Below are 15,896 nucleotides of genomic sequence, written 5' to 3'. Positions count from 1 at the left end.
AGAGTGCATGCAATGCAAAGCAGCATCACTATCATGCAACTATGCTGCACCACATTAGTTATCTAGATGATTGTGCATTTTGCCTAAGATGTCTAATCACGGCTTTGGCTTTTTCCAGTCCATGAAAGTACAGACACAAGCATAAAATACTTATCTTTTGTCAATATTGTAATTATCCTGCTTGATTCATTTCCCCTTTCTTTTATATCAAGACAGGTAGAATAGTCTAAAACTAAGGGAGGAGGAGGAGTGAGATATAAAGAAATCAAACTTCATCCCAGAAGTAACTGCTTCTGCCACTAGTAGAAATCATTTACAAAACCTTCCCCACAAAAATCCCTTCTTTCCTAGATGCAAAAAAGGAGCAGATCAGATGATATTAACCTTACCAGAAGCAACAGCTTGCTCCTTACATGTAATCACAAGACTGGACAAGTAATTTGTGTTCACAAGACAAGCAAAGGCCCTGAGAAGAGAGTATGCTCAAAGCTGTATATTGCTATTAAGCTAGTCCTTCCCATTGCAGCCAAGTCTGACTGTCCAGTGTCTCAGAAGAGGTGACTGAGACCAGATGTTCCCTTCCCAAGGGACAGCTACACGATGTAAGCCCTTCTCAATTATCTTTCTCATGGGGCAGAGACAAGCAACTTTTCGGTACCACCATTCAGTAAGATAATGACAATAGCTCAATTTCAGTAGTAGTTTCATTAGCACTGCATATGTTCATCTTAATGACATTCAGCACTAATTAACATCACTATAAACTGAACAGCAGTGGCACTTCAATAGTATCCTGAGTCTTTGGTTCAAAATTTTGAGCACAGGGATAATAAAACACACTGACTTGCAAGCCAGGGTGCCAGTATTTAAGCATCTAACCTGCTTGAAGCTGCAATGTATTTTAAGAGCTTTTGGCATCTCAGCTAAGTACCGTGGTGATAACAAAGAGAGGTTACAGCAAACAAGATATCTACTGCTATTAACATTTTTAAACCAACAGAACAGTCACTCAGCACTAACACTGGATTCAACAAAAAAAACAACCATCACCTTCAGAAAGAATTTTTCTACCTGACAAAACAGCTTTGAACATCTAACACAAAGAGGTTTTTGTACCTCCTTCATCAGCAACAGGAAAATACTGTAATGCAGAAACCAACCACTACTTAAGGGTACTTTGCATTATACTACATATACCATTACTTCATTTTCAAAAGTACTATTAAACGCTAACAATAAATTACTTCACTGGCAAGCACATAACACCCACATACTGCTGCAGAGTTTTTAATGAAACCTGTAAAATGCCACTGAAACAGACAGCACTGTTTCACAAGTCCTCTTCTTTCCCCATGTAAAAATGTGAACATGAAAAACCACACAAGCCAGTGCAATGTTTATACAATCCTCATGTAACTTCTTTGGTACAAGGAATAAAGTTCTAATTTCTAGCTACATTTCAAAAAAGCATTAATTTAGTTCTGTTTTCTGACAGCACCTAGAAAAATAAGCTAAGCATTCTCGAAGAAAGCAGGATCCAAACTTAAGAAACTAGTCAGAATTTTAAGCATTAAGCATCATTTTTATCGAGTTGTGCTGATTCTTCTCCCACCTCCCTTCAAACATATCTTCAACTCTTCTCTCACTTTTAAAGCTAGAAAATGAGATATCTCTGGACCCTTCTTTCATAAATTTTAACACTTAGGAAAAGGAGAGAAGGGAGAGGCAGAAACAGATTATATGATTGACTTGTTCATATAGTTTTAGCTACAATATTTAAACACGTCAAAAAATTGCTTTCATCAGTACTGTTCTCTACCAAAAACCATTACCCATGCTAACTCTGGATGCTTCTGGATTGCTTTTATCCTCTACAGCATCCCTGGTGTTCACAACACTACCTTCCAATATGTTCCAAACAAGTAAGTGATCAAAACATTACTTGATTTTACATCTGTCCACTAGCTCTACGTTTTAGAATTACTTCAAGTTTGACTCTTGTTAATTCTAATTATTTCTTCCTATTACTCTTAACTGAAAGATTAAATGAGAATTTTATCTAAGAATTCCTTCAACTGCTCCTAAATTTCAGTACTTGTATCAGTTTGTGAGGTCTGTCTATTTAACCCGAAGTCACTTAAGGCCATGCTTCAAGAACACAAAGACAGCTGTCACCTAAAGTTAGACTGCACCATACTTGGGAATATTTGATGACTACTATCAATTCTTTGTGGGTTTTTTGAAGCAAAGTGCAGGTTTACACGAAATAAGGAACCGTTAAGCTCTCTTCCCTCACCCAGCACTTCAGACATTTTTTATCTCTGGCCACACTGTGCTTCTACAAGACGCAATGTTTACTTTGCCTGTAATTCTCATGTAGCCAGCTCCACACAACTGCAATTAAATGAATTAAGATAACTGCTTCCCCCCACCCCTATTGTCAGAACTGATGCATTCTACGTCTCAGTTAAAAAGCACATTCACAGTATGTGCCCTCTTGCCCTTGGCAGGCATAAAGTTGTTGGCAGTCTGAGGCAAGTCATTGCACTTAACCTGCACAACCAAAGATACGTCAACAATGCAAGAATGGAAAACCTCAATTCAGTTGTTCAGGTATGTAAAGTATCAATTTGTATACTAAAAAAAATGTATTTAATGATGTCAACAATCAGTAGATAATGACTAAATTCTGTTAAAATAACAATGGTGAGCACCCTTCGCAACATTTAATAACTGCTTATTATCACACCTTTGTTTTACAGGAGACGTGCTTTAAATTACCAACAAATTTGAAAGTCTTTACTGCATCAACACTACATACACAAGTGATTAAATCTAGAACACAGAGTACATTATTGCATGTTCACACCCAATCCCAAAACTCTTGTTTGGAGACAGAATAATCTGTCCCTGTTCTCAAATGTTATCTAGCATATTAATTAACCTTAAATTTTCAGCTGAAAATAAAAGTACAATAGTACAGGATTTAAAAAAAAAGTCCTGATGATTTCATTTTAGCACATGATAAAAAACCCTGTGAAGCTCTGCAGATATTCTGGCTTTACCTAGATAGGGAGGTAATTGTATAATAAGGCAAGCATTAACTTAAGGCTCTCAAATTTTTCCACAGTGCATCACAGTTCAAATAGTTGCAGGTAGTTCTGCAGACTACACAAACACTCATGTGACTGTACAGGCAAGCACTAAAAACCCACAGATCTGAATTTTTAGTAAAGCCTTTTCAATTTGAAATGGATGGCATGTTTTAAGGTGATACTAGCATTTTCCTTTTGTTTGTATTAACAGAGGCATCCCAGCAAAGATTCTCCTACCACCTCTGTATGGCAATGCAATAAAGAGTACTAGATTTGGGAATTCCCAGAGCTACGAGTACAGAGTCAATGACTACACTGCAAGACAATGCAGAAGTCAGGGAGGGGGAGGAAGGTTAAACAAAACTAGAACAGACTTTCTGTCAACAGTCCCCTCTTCAAAGACTGCAAAAGGCAAAAGAAGGGAAAGAGTCAAGGAAAAAAAAAAAACCATCCAAGGAAAGGATAAACTATGTCAACACCTTTTACAGAAGTATCTCCTTTTCTCCTCACTTCTAAATGTTTTCTTCAGCAAAAGTTGTGGGAAAGCATCGTGGTTCACTCTTTCTTCCAGCTGCTGTATGATCAATACAGTGCAGACTACTGAACTATTTTATTCTGATTCATACAAGAAGCTGTTAAATACACTTGGAAAGTAGATTATCAGTGCCAGTATCACGTCATTCATGAAGATATTTTTTTTTTCAAGGCATGAATATGCCATAACTCTCTTCTGCACAATTATGCAGTTCTTCAGCATGGACTGAAAGCATAAAATCCTATTTCAGCCCTTACAATTTGAAAAGAAAACTCCCAGAAATTTCAACTGCATCCAGCAGAAGGAGGGAAGGCCCTCCAGGACTTATTTGTTAAGGTCTAGTATTGTCTCTTATTTGATACATGCAAAAATATTCCAAAAATAGTATCAGACATTTTAGCTCTTATAAATTGAAAAAAAAAAATAGATTGGTAATTCAGAAAGTGAGGAGAGAAGCCTTGTGCACAAAAACAAAATGAGATCTTTAAACAGTTCAGAGATAAGAACTGTAATGACTTTTATATAGCACTAACACATTTAAGCCTGCAGTCTGAGTTTCATCACCCATTGTCTTCTTTAATTTTTAAATATGCAGACAAAGTTATGTTACACTTTAGAAATACAAAAAAAAAAAAAAAACCTGAAGTCTGATCTTTGCCAGTTTCTTCAGCAAGAGCAAATTTGTTCTGTGGCCCTGCCAAAAGGCAAATGTTCAAGATGTGTATGTTTCTGCTTACATGAGTCTCTTGAGGAAAAATAAGTAAGTACCCACACAACCCCCTGCCCCCCTCCTTGTGAGCCTGAAGATAAAGGAAAGGGGGTTTCCTGTCGCAGGTTTGCAACCTGAGAGCCACCAGCAGTGCTGCTGCTGCCCCTGCAAGAGACACAAAATGGGCTGGACACCAAAGGAAAAGTGTTTCACATTAATTCAAAAAAGGAAAACCATCCTTAGAGCAAGCTTTTTTTTTTAAAGCTGTTTAAGCAGCACCTACAATAGCACTTCCAACAGCAGTGCCCTTTGAGGAGCCCTCCAGCTATCACCAGCTAGCAGCCAGCAGAGTTTAACCCAGGAGTCCAACCTCCACTGGAGCAGGGCTGGCTGCCACATTGCTTCAGGAGCTCATGGCTTTGTCCTGTCAAGCTTTAGAAGTCTCCAATGATGGACACTCACCAGTCACTCTGGGGTGGTCTGTTAAATGCTTTGTCACCCTCAGAATGATTTATTTTAATTTATATAAGTTTTCTGCTGTCCATAAACCAGAATTCTCCTAGAGGAAACTAAGCTAAAAATCCCGGCCCAGAAGTTCACCAAATGTTACCCAAACCTTAATGGTCACAGAGGTCCAAGCCAACAAACCACTTCTGTGTAGGCAGCATCCAATTCAGGAGACCAGACTAAATTCTGTCTGAAGTAAAACTGCTCAAATGCAAAAAGTTTTGATCTGGGAGACTTGATGCCCCCACCTTCAGCCAGAGACCCATGTCTACTGTGCCAAATTATTTGCTACAGTAAGACCAAGTGACAAAACCATGCATATAAAACAGCAATTTTGAAATCAAATGAAAGTACTCTTTTAAACAAAAAGAAAGGAAAAAAAAAGTTTAAAACCAGGAAATAACCTCTCTCATAAACATCAATCAACACAGATCAGCACCAAATACTTCCAGTGACAGTGTGAGTTCATTTTGAATGAGCAAGTAAGACCAGTACCTTATAATAAAAACAATACAAAAATAAAACTGCAATCATTTGAAAAAGTTCCAAGAACAACTTAAAAATCTTCTTGGGGCTAAGCTCTGGTGCTTAGTTGCTGGCTGAGGTTAAACCACAACAGCAACCTTTGGTCAAATAGACAAATGTATGTATTAAAAGTGTCTGTAAGTCTTCAGAGAGAGCTGTCTGTAGGACTGCTAACAAGAAAACCCAAGATATGTACCAAAGCTGCTGATGTGAACAACTGGCATACAGAAAGTTCTGCCACCACAGCAATCGTTTTACAGATATTATCTGCCACTCATAAAAAAAGGTCTGTATTAATCCTATTTCACATCACATCAGCATACAATAAGCCTGTCGTTATTTATTCAAAAGTCAAAAGACAATTGATTTAGCTTACGGTGCTGTAAAATGCATCATGACTCGAGAAACTCTGAGAGCAGAGCAGAGCTACAAAAGCAGCCCTTGGCACCTCCTGGAACCTCACCATCCACTGCACAGAGAAGGCAGCAAGGCAGGCTACACAGCAAAGGAAGATGCTTGGCAGTTTCCCCCACCCAGAAAAGTAAATATTAAAATACATAAAATAATCCAGCCAAGCACATTAAACATAACTAAGTCTCACAGGCAGACCCAACAGGCAACTTTTCTCCAAGTTATGCTCAACTTCTGACCCATACCTTCTAGCAGCCTGGAAGAAGAACTTGTTCTCTGATGATTTTGGCTAGTTTTTGGATTTTTTAATCCACTATAACATCACAAGTTAGGAAAAACAGGACTGCTTTAGGGTTGACTGAAGAAGCTTTCACTAAATTAAAAGTCTGTGTTAAAGCGCGAGTTCAAAGTTAATATCTCACAGCTGCAGTAATAAAGTAACAACCAGTTTCTCTGAGGTTCATGTCAGTATTTTGAGATACAAATCCTGTGACCTCAAAAGGTAAATAAACAACACAAAATTTAAACACCTCCAAAAGCTATTTGAGCACTGAAGGTAAACCATATGGATTAATGAAGAACAATCCAACTTTAAACCAACTATATGATACATGCCAGTAGCTTAAGTTTTGAAAACTTATAAAATAAAACTTGGTCTGCAAAAACCATTCCACTAATCTCTCCAATCCACCTGAAGAAAGCATTCTTCCCATTCTACAGAGACTAAGACCAAAAGTAAGAGAGTATTAAAACATCAACAAAAAATTCAAAGTGCCTCTCAGGCCTAGGCATGAACCACTAGTGTCAGTAACACCCCCTTCTCTACGATACACTTTCAGAAGTTTTCTACACAGCCATGCATTTTTCAGGAACTTGATTTCTCTTGAAAAGAGACATCCATCCACTGTGAGGGAACAACAGCTGTGACTACTGCACTGCAGCATCCAGCAGGAGCTGAAGGAGTAGGAAGACACAGCTTTGCAGAACTCCATTCCACTTACAGACTCAGACCCTTGAAAGAACCATGACAAATACTTGGTTAGCAATCATACAATTCAACAGCTACCAAGATTATGAAAAGTGTTCTGTCTCTGCATTCGAAAGAAGTGCTTTTTAAAACACGCTTCCATAAAGAAAACAAAGACATGTAAATGCTTAGCCTCACTTAACATAAAAGACGTGTCAGACTCTAAATCAAGTAACTCACTCAGTAAACTGTGCCACAGAATCCAGTATTAAAGAGACTGAGACAATGACATAATTTAGCTTTACATATGCAAAAAAGGGACATCTAAAACCATTTTATCTGCTGATTCATATTCAAAAACACAGTTACAGTCTCTGCAACTCCTAACGGGTTTCCCAAAGTTCACAGTGCAAAACTCCTATCAAAGCTAACACCAAAATTGCTACAGACTGCATTAGTCTTGTGCTGCCAGCTGCATAAGAATTTAAAAATAAAAAATTATTGTCATCATCGCTGGTAAGGCTGCACCCCCAAAAAAACACTGATTGCCTTTCATTAGAGAATATCTCAAGTCTCATAGAGCCATCAAAGCTCACTTTATAAACCTCCAGCTTGAGAGTCCTCATTCAAATACCACCCTGAACTCTTGTGAAATATAAAGCTTAGGATTATTTAAAAGCTGCAATTTAGGAGAGATATACTTGAAATCAAGTCACTGAAGTCAAATCTCCCTGGAAACATAAAATACAGAAAAACGTAACTTTTTTTGCTCACAGAAAGATACTGAGCATGTGATTAATTTTACATGCAAAATCAACAAAACCCTCACCTAGCAGTTCTTAAAATTATGTATTTACACTGATAAAAAAATAACTGCACTTACTATTGCTGTACTCCTGTCATAACTTACTAACAAGTTAAAGAAATGGCTTTCAAAATAAATGAATAAAACAAAAATCTAAAACACAGATAGAGAAGTAAACAGAGCAAAGATATAAAAAATTTAAGATAATTAAGTCTTGTCTTATTGACTTTTTAAATATTTCAATTAAAGAGCTGGGGAGAAATAAAAGGAATCTGCCTGAAGCAAAGAAGGCCAAGGAAACAGACCAAAACTGTTTGCCAAACAACCAACACTTAGGGTCAATGACAATAAATTTCAACCTCAGAACACATCAGCATTAGGGAAAGCAACTTGTGTGAATAAAATTTTGATGAAGGCAGAAGCTCTGCTTCTTTACCCCAGTAGGGCATCCCCAATTTCTAACCAGTAGCAGAAAGAACTCAATAGCTTGCAGCAAACCCCTTGCTGAAGGGATTAAACTACTGATATGGAGAAAACTGTTCTTTTTTCTTCTCTACAATAGACATGCTATAGGACAAAACAGAGGAATAGAAAAGAAATTCAACTGGGCCTCAAACCATTCTCTTACTAGCCTACTTCAAAATTTCCCAATGTATTTCTAAAATGATCCTCATAACCTTACTAAAGTTCAAAATAACCAGTTGGAATATTCTATGTTCTTAAGTTTTGTTCCTATCTTAGAAACAAAATTCTGCCATAGTAGCAAAACTAATAGTTCTGAAATTGACATTTTAAAGGATATACTTGAGACAGATTTACAAAACCGAGAAGACAATAAGAGCTACAAAGAACAAAATGCTCCCAAAGTGCCAGCAGAATGCTTATAAGCATGATGGAAAACAAAAGCACTCCTAGAAAAGCTGCAGGAGGGGCAAGAGGCCACATTTGAACACAGCTTTTAAAACAACAGCTACCCAAAAGTTAATCCCAAACCTTAAAATAACATTTCAGATAAACATGAAAGGGGGAGAAAAAAGCTCTTCAAGCCTAGAACCAATGATGCACGACTGAAATTCCAATAAAACCTTTTATTATAGGAAAAACAGATCATGAATTACATGTCCTCATACTAAGTCTTCACTCCTAGCTGCATCTCCACCCTTTCACAGGTCTGTGTCAGTGCCTGCCTCTACACCTGCTAGCCTTTTTCATCAAGCAAATTCTGCAGCCCTACAATAGTCAGAGCTGACATCCCATTTTGCTTCTGACTTCATGATCTAAGAGGTTTTATGAACCACAACTGAGAGCTAAGTATGCCTATCCCAAATAGCAATGATGAAACTAAGCATTTTATTAGCATCAGTAAAACCTTCTTAATGCAATGTTGAGCAACTAAGTGCACATCCTTTAATCAACTGGCCATAAATAAACACTTTAAATGGCAAAAAAATCTTCTGTCCCTAGCTTCCTATCACCAAAATAAGACACAGCATACACACAAAACATTCAGTCAATAAAATTCTCTTTTTAGCTTCACCTAAATAGAACCTATGGGGTTGTTTTTTTGAAATCAAGAAAAATTATTGTGAAGGTCCCACACTGTTTCTACATTAATAACTGGTATGGCATCTGATGGCCTAAGGCATAAAAGCCTTGACACAGAAACAAACACTGCTTAAGAGATCTCTGCGATTACAATTGCCACAAACTCCTACCTTAAATACTTTCACATGTCTCTCCCACCACTCGAGCTAAAGGGGAATGGAGTCTAACCCAGCAATACATTCCAAATAAATAACAACCAAACTCTCCACCTGAGAGAACACCGATACTTGCTACCCAGTCAGTACTTGCAGCAAAACCTCTTTTCCCTTTCACAAAACTGGTTTACGCCTTAATTTAAAGGAAACAAACCCTTAATTCCCACAGTTAGAAAAATAAAAACGATCAATCAAAATCCCATCATGAAAGGGCTGCTTTCTAAAGCAAACACCAATCTTGCTTCATCCATACAGATCTGGAACCTAATGAAATCCGACACCTTTACTCTGAAGACAAATTTGCATTGTATTATCAACTAGGGCTCCGTGCTCACAGATGCACTTCATTCAGCATGCAGTAACGGGTTCATTAAAGCAGCATCACTCAAATTTTTTAAAACGATTTTGCAGGTAAAATTTTTGAAACACGATTTGGTAAGCAATATTATAAAAAAAAATGCCTCTGCTTTATTCTATGGATTAAAACGTGCCTCCTCAAACTAAAACATACAGATGTTGTGGCCAAGGTTATACAAGGAGATCTTCATTAAGTTGAGCAATTCCCATTTTGTGTCGCTGCTTTACCAGACATGAACGAGTGCATTCCTCATTACATGAGCTGAAGCTGCATCACAGATATCCAGTACAAACAACACAGTTATTTTTAAATATAGCATGAGAACGTTAACATCAGGACTACACGCAATATAAAAGAGGGAAAGAGCAAACAAACTCGGCTTACGAAGGTAATCATTCGCCTTCGCATCCACCTTTCCTTGCTTCTCCACCTCCTCCTTCCCCTTAAGATTCAGTTTAAGGCATTCCTTGTTTTCCCACTTTTCCAGGCTCCCAGTGAAGAAATCAACCATCCGCAAACATTTTGTTCCTCCACCCCGCCTCCTCGTGAGCACAGCATTCAGAACATCCCCACCGGCACTGCCCCCAAATCACCTAATGGTTATCATTACTGCGGTCTCAGCACCGGCTCGGAACAAAACCGGTCCCACTACACCCTCGCTGGCTATAAAAAGTAAAGAAGGGGAAGAAAAAAAAAAAAAAAAAAAAAAAAGGTTTAAGTGCAACTTACGGGGGCGAACAAGAGACAAGTTATCTAGCGAGCCGTGGGGGCGAGCGGCGTGTGCCGCTCCGGGCCGCGGGGGAGCGCGTCCCCCGCCGCAGGGCGCCCTCGGCGCGGCCGCCTCCGCACGGACGGGCAGCGCGGGAGCCGCCGCCTCGGAGCGCAGCGGGCCGGGCCGCCGCCGCCGCTGCTCACCGCCGCCTCCGGCCGCGCTGCTCCCGCTCGGGGCTGCCTTTCCTGCGGAGAAAAAAGACACAAATTCGGAACCTAGCACCCGGCACGGCTCGCTGCAGGGGGACCCCCGCCGATGCGCCCCGGAGCTGCCGGCACGGCGGGCTCCCACCGCCCCGGGGGCGCTCAGGGCAGGCGCCCCCCGCCCGGCTCTGGGCGCTGCGGCGGGAGGAGCTCAGAAGGCCACTTTCACCCGGACCCCGCTGCCCTCGCCGCCGATAACCTCCGTCGGGCAGGGGGCCGCGCAGCCCCGGGGCTGGGGGCCGCTACCCTTCCCCCGCACGCACACCCACCCACCCGCACACCCCTTCGGCCAGCGGCACGGTGGCTCCTCACTGCAAGGCTCCGCGGCAGGAAGGAGGGGGCGCGGCGTGCAGCCCTCCCCGGCTCGACGCTCCCGCTCGCAACTCACCCAACAAAGTTGCTACTGCTGCTGCGGCTGCCGGCGGCTCGGCTCCGCTCCGCTCGCTGGGCTGGGCTGAGCGCGGCGCTCCCCGCCCGCGCAGCCCGGGATGAGCTCACCCCACGCCCGCCCCGCCGCGCTCCGCCCGCCGCCGCTCTCGCGAGAGGGGCCGCCCGCAGCCCGCCCGCGCTCCGGCGGCGTTCCCATGGCAACAGCCAAGCGCCGGGCCCGGCGGGCGGCTCAGGCCCGCGCCGAGCTCCTTGCCTTTTGATTGACTTCTTACCATTTTGATATTTACATCACTTTCCAGCCTCCTGGAGACCTGTAGGGAGAAGGTCATTGCGGTTGCTAACACAAAGTCAAAACCTACCGGTACCATACGGATAGTATATCCCAAGGTCTTTTGCTGCCAGTCAAATTAAAATGGATTCTCCCTTAGATATCCATCACAGATAACAAATTAAAAATGTGGGAAGGCACATCTGAAAAATAGCATACGTAAACATCAGCCCTTGCCCTGCAGGAACGCTGCTCTGTTTTCAAATGGCGAGAATTTTGAACACAAGCTGCGGGTAACACATTTTGGAAACTCTGCTAATGGTTGTTACCGTCCTTGGCTTGGCAGAACATTAACAATCTCAGTTAAACCACTTTAAGTGAAGCTTTCCCTGAAATTAGGACACTGTGATTTGGACTGGCTACGTTCCAGCAGTGTGCAGCATGGTGATAGCTAGAGCAACCGAGCTGCGGTGAGCAGCTGCTCTGCCGCAGAGATGCTCGCCTCACACCCCGTTCACTTTCCAGGAATGTCCAGACAGCAAAGACCAACAAAACTTACACACGGATCCATGTGGCTTGATACCTTCTGAAGGTGTTCCTAATGCATCTTCAGAACTGATGTTTAAGTATCATGGTGTTTGGTACTGTAAAAATATCTGGATTTCCAGAGAGCAATCACTCTTTTACAGGTTCTCAACTTGAAGTTGTGACTCCTGCAGGTGTTATGGGGTCAGAAAAAACAATCCTAATCTCATTTTCCTGAGAAGAAGAAACATTATGGATGGACAAAGAACTGATCCCAGTGCTGCTCTGGCATGGAAGAAAAAGTAGAATTGACAAGCTAGGCAAAAAAAAAAAAAAAAAAGCATCACAGATATCCAGTACAAACAACACAGTTATTTTTAAACATTTTCCCTATTTAAATATATTTCTCTTATGTCACCCACCTGAAGTGATTTTTTACTTTTAAAAGAATGTGGGAGTTTTTGATTTTCACTTAAATGAAAACTTTTTTATTGGCAGCTGGAGCCCCAGTCCTATAAAGGGAAGTCCAAAGAGGCTTACAGGCCCCAGGTTCATACACACAACAGCACTGGATGTGACTGCAACATCAGGAACTGTGGTGTGCAGTTACTGAATTTGCCTTCATCAGAGGAATTTAGATAGTGAGGCTCTGGCTTGCAAGTTCTTTAATGAGGTTAATGAGGCCAGCACATTCTCAAACGGTTTGTATGATCTTCCTTCACACCCTGCTGCTGCTGCGTCAGATCTTCAGATGAGGAAGACATTCAGAAGGGGCGCACAGGGAGGGAGAGGCTCCGACACGCAGCACCAGCCCAGCCTGTGTGCTATCTGCACACACCCTTGCCTGCAGTCCAGCCAGGAGCTGGCTCCTGCTCCTGGGCCCTGCAGCATCTCCCTCAATCCCAGGGAATCCCTGTGAGGGTGACATCTGGTTCTGCAGGGGTCCGGTGTGAGGGCTGCTGCTGTGAGATGCTGTTCTCACCACACTTTCCCCCTTGCATGACTCTCCCCCTCCAGAGCTGTGATTTGTGGCCAGCAGCACTCAAGAGCAATATGTGTTCTCACAGGTGTCAGAATATCCAGAACTCATTTATTTTCTTTTTGTGGAAGTACAAACTTTGCTGCGTCTTTATAATAAGCAGTTATTAATTAGGCTTGAGGCGGGGAGAGAAGGAGAATTTAGAGTTTAACCCCGGCCTATGTAAGAAAGTCATCAGAAGAGCTGATCTAAAATAAGAAGGACAACAGGGGTATACAGGATAACTCCAAAATAATTATCTTGCCTCAATAATGCACACCTAATTCCAGAACAAAAGGACTCTCTTCTCTTTTATAGAGCAGTCACACACCAGTTTCTGCTTGACTAGCTGTTACAGAATGAAGGATACACAGCTAGTTTCCCTGTGTAGAGAAAAGCCTCAAAACTCCAATGATTTTTGAATGCCAACCCTTCTTCTGCCACTAACTTGCTGTGTTACCATAGGCAAGTCACTTAATTTCTGGTTTAGTATTGTCCTTTAAACAAAAAGGGAAAATGACACAGTTGTTTACCTCAGAAGAGCAAGGTAAGAGTGAATTAATTTTTATGTTGCTCTCTGAAGATTTGGCTTTATGAAAGGGTAAATAGTAGGACTGTTTCTGAGTACAGCTGGCTGGAGCTGTTGGAAGCACAGGGAAAATCTGACTAAGAACCTGAACCACCCTGAAACTGAGTGTGTAATTTATTCACTGATGAACAATGAACATGTGAAAGTTTGTATCCAGCACACCCTTCCAAGAAGCATTACAATTTGGATATACAGCTCCCTAGAAAAACAGACGAAGCAATTCACATAGAGATGATTTAACAGAGCCCAAGATCAGTGCACTCCAGGATATTCATTCTCTCAGGAAATCTCTGTCTGTGGGGAAGGTTTTAGGTTCTTGGAGTGTTTTCTAGCATTATTGCCCTGGAGATTAGAGTCCATCTTTCACATGGATCATTTCAGTGATCCAGTTTATAGCACACAAACAGTTATACTGCCATAAGGAAAGGCCAGCTGTGCTTTGGGGCACTGGGGACAGGGACAAGAGGCAACTTCTTTAGCCAGCATTGGCAGGAAAGGCAGCATCTTGTGAATTATAACTTCTGTGTTTTTTTCTCTTTTTTTCACTCACCAACAGGCCTTTTCTGACCTTAAGTAGATATAAACACTCCCTGACTTCACCAGTTATAATTCTAGGCAACTCATACAGTCATTTGAACTCTCTAAGGGACTTCAGAGGCATTTTAAAGCGAAACTCTCTGCAGCTTATAAGAATTCATCCTGAATTAAATCTGTTCCATTTAACTGGCATGGGTAATTACCAATAGGGCATAAAAGTATTTGAAGTCATTAAAACTCAATGTGAGAAATACACATTAGCTAGAGGTGGGAAAAATGTATTTTTTTTACAAATGCAAGGAAATGCTTCGCACTTTGGTAAATTTAACATTGTAGAAATGTTGAAGGATTTCTCTCAAAAAGGATTTGAAAATAAAGCATGCAGGAGCATTTGCAACAAAGCAGCACATGGACCAAAGCGTGCAGGTGAGCCTGAAGGCTGGTGCGAAGGGATTGTCAAGTAGGAAGTACAAAATGAAATGATCAGTGTCAAGTCTGACAGGCCAGAATTGTGACCTCTCAGCTGTGGGCTCACAGAGGCACCCAACCACATTGCTGCTTCCTCCTGCCAAGCCTGTCTGTCCTGCTTTGCAGTCAGCAGCCTCTTTCTCACAATTTGCAAGGATCTGCGTTATTCTTATGCATTTCTATGGTCTGCCAAACCACTGGAATAGAGAAAAAAGCCCACAAACCGTACTAATGGGAGCCACTTAGGACCTAGACAGCTGTAAATTCCTCAGAAAAGAATTGCAAAACACACATTCAGAGCATGTCTCAAGTCTGCATTTACAGAGGCATGACATAGCCATTAACTTTATGAATCAAGAAGGGTTTTCAATAATAAAGGTACAGTTAATAATCTTGGCTGAAAGGTTTTTTGGTAAAAAAAAAAAAAAAAAAAAAAAACTGCATTTTATTTGGATGCACATCAGAATACTTAAAAATATTATTTTGGTGTTACCTTTTGGTTTTAATTTAGTACCTGGAACAAGAACATGGCTGGTTAGACCAATGTACAGTAAGTCAGCATAATGTGTCAAGCAGTCACAGTACTACAGGCTTAGGAGCAAGTGCAAGAAAAGAGAAGGAAAATTAGAAATTTTCCTTTCCTGACAGGAAGGTAAAACAAAAGGGAAGTTTCTGGAAAAAGGGTTCTTTGTTCCAAATTTGCAAGTGATGTGATACAATGTCAGCCATTAAATTATACCATTCAAGTATCTTGAAACAACATAAGCAGAATTTCTCTGCTTTATTTAATAAAAAAATCCCTTCCTATGCATTAAAAGATTAGGGATGAAAATTCAAATACGTAAAAGTAATAAATCCCAAATACAATCTGCATATACCTTTATGTCACATTTCTTTGGCATAGCCACTCTATAATATGAAATGCAACTACATGATTGTGTAACTTTCTCCCCAGTTTCTCTGAAGCCTGGAAAATCAGAGTGCAGCTCCATGCCTTCCTTTCTGCAAACTGTTGTTCCCCAGCCTGAAGACAGGTGGATGTGTTGCCAGCTAGGTTGATCTGGAGTGTTCATCAGAACAGAGTGTTTCACAAAGAGCAACAAATACATTTTTAGCCCTTTCCTGTAAGGTGATATTGTTATCCCCATTTCATAGATCAAATAGCTACCACCTCGCTTTCCAATGTGGTTAGGAAGGGACAGCTCTTCTTTTCCAGAAGCACATCTCCTCAGGAATTCACTTGCAATTGTGAATACTTCTGCAAATCTAGCCCCAGGCCCCCTGGAGTAAGGCTTAAGCAACACAAGATGGCATACACAGGCACTGCTAATTGGAAGTAGGTCTGTCTACTCCACACTCTACCCCTTCTTCCTCTTGGTTGCCTGTACCTGCCCCTGTGCAGCCCCAACCTTTGTGCTTCACAGGTGTTCATGTGACTCTATGGCACACTAACT

At 41.2% G+C, this 15,896-nt stretch overlaps 1 protein-coding gene across 3 annotated transcripts in view; it reads right to left on the bottom strand.

The window, feature by feature from the left end:
• The window catches only part of SIPA1L1 (signal induced proliferation associated 1 like 1), a 199,182-nt gene extending 188,027 nt beyond the window's left edge, over positions 1-11,155 (bottom strand). For all 3 annotated transcript variants that reach the window (XM_041459962.1, XM_041459961.1, XM_041459964.1), the window contains exons 1-2: positions 11,036-11,155; positions 10,402-10,629 (exon numbers count right to left, since the gene is read on the bottom strand). The gene's annotated coding sequence lies outside the window, so the exon portion shown is untranslated. The remainder of the gene's footprint in view (positions 1-10,401; positions 10,630-11,035) is intronic.
• Between the last annotated feature and the right edge of the window lie 4,741 nt (positions 11,156-15,896).

Source organism: Pyrgilauda ruficollis, unplaced genomic scaffold (genome assembly GCF_017590135.1).
Source record: "Pyrgilauda ruficollis isolate IOZ18807 unplaced genomic scaffold, ASM1759013v1 scaffold14, whole genome shotgun sequence".
Classification (NCBI taxonomy): Eukaryota; Metazoa; Chordata; class Aves; order Passeriformes; family Passeridae; genus Pyrgilauda; species Pyrgilauda ruficollis.
The sequence above is the reverse complement of the archived record's forward strand: the minus strand, read 5'-3'. Positions and strand labels throughout refer to the sequence as shown.